This window comes from Haplochromis burtoni, unplaced genomic scaffold (assembly GCF_018398535.1).
Source record: "Haplochromis burtoni strain Fernald_Lab_line unplaced genomic scaffold, NCSU_Asbu1 Contig_30, whole genome shotgun sequence".
Lineage (NCBI taxonomy): Eukaryota > Metazoa > Chordata > Actinopteri > Cichliformes > Cichlidae > Haplochromis > Haplochromis burtoni.
In genome coordinates, this window is record NW_024582391.1 from 2,419,574 (window position 1) to 2,421,225 (window position 1,652).

Genomic DNA, 1,652 nt, shown 5'->3' on the forward strand with positions numbered 1-1,652 from the left:
GAGAGAGAGAGAGAGAGAGAGAGGAGGAAACTTATGTTCACATATGGTGTTGAATAAATATTGCAGATGAACAATACAGTAACAAATGTCAAGACATTTGGTTAATAAATCAAGCTAAATATCTTTTGCAGCTTCACAAGGGCTGCAAGTCCAGTGGAAGAAAAGCCTCATCAGTGCTGCTGCTGGTACTGTTATTATTCATTTACTGACAGAAGTGACTCCTAACAGGCTAACTAATGAAGAGAGGCCGTATCCAATAGGTGACACTTCCTCTAGCTGGAGTTCATGTTCTTTCTGACTTGCGCTTACTCGCTCCATCTTAGTTTACCTGCTGAAATAATCTGTCATAGCACACCCATCAATCCTCAGATTGCCTGTGACTGAGTCCTTCTATCCGGTCTGTGCCCAAAGAAAATGATCAGTCTGTCTTCTAAGAGCTGGATTTCCGATTTGGTGGTGTGTGACTAGACATTTGGGCAGCAAAGGCGGTCGTGAGGGTAGGCGGCAGGCAGAGGCTAGTGTTTGTATAACAGTGACCAAGTCTAGAAAACCAAGAGGTAAAAGAGGATGAACAGTTTGAAGCTACTTTACATTATAATGTACAATGTGTATTTATGACTCTGTGTGTGTGTTTAATGGAATATTCTGCTGGACTTATCTTGAATAAAGATTGGCTAATTGGTACAATTGTCTGAGGGAAGGTTTAACTACAGACACTGTTTTCCAGAGAGATCTCAGTTTGTTATGTTATGACTGACAACCCAACACAAAAGAAAGCTTTGTATTGAAAATGAATGCAAGAAAGATTGTGGCCCAAAAATGTGCAATTTGTGCATCGCAGATGCTCATACTTTTGGTCAGTCTGGTGAAGCAATTTACAAAGATACTTTCTGCTGCTTTAATCGATTCATTTGCCTCCCAGCCAATAAAAAGATCAATCAGTTTAAACAAGTTTTTTAAAACACTTACATCACGTGCCAGAGGTGCAGCTCCTTCCAGGACGGGGGCGGGCTTGCTCTCCTCATAGTGCTGCAGCCGTTCGTGGATCTGAAAGGACAGATTGTATTCATTATTAAGGCTGAGATAGTAGTGAGCACATGTGGAAGAAAAAGTGTGCACGCTGGAAGCCATGTGCACGTCTCCAAACAGACATGTAAGAAAACATGTACAACCTTCATCAGCACCATCTTGTACATACACAGAGTTCATTAAATCATGTCCTTAAATACCAAAAGCACACACAAAGATCTTTCACTCCCTCGATCCACTAAGTATTTCAGTTAGCTTAGCCACTGTACAAACAATCCAGTTTTCCACCATGCATTCGATATGTCCCAGTGGCCCCGTGATGATTCCAAATCATTTCAACAGTCTGGTGAAATTGGCTAAACATTTCCTTATCAGCCTCAGCGCTGTGACTGCACAGTGTTGAGAGACAGAGCTGCGTCTCTGGAGAGTTGCTAAAATGGAAAGTAAGCCTGACTCGTGCGCTCACTTTCACTCATTTATATACGCAAAACCACTTCATCATATGTGGAGCAGAGATGGAATAATTTATATACACACAAAGCACACGTTCACACCCACGCACACAACGTCAAAGGCACAGTTGCACACTTGTGCCTACGCACACACAGACTCACAAAAAACAC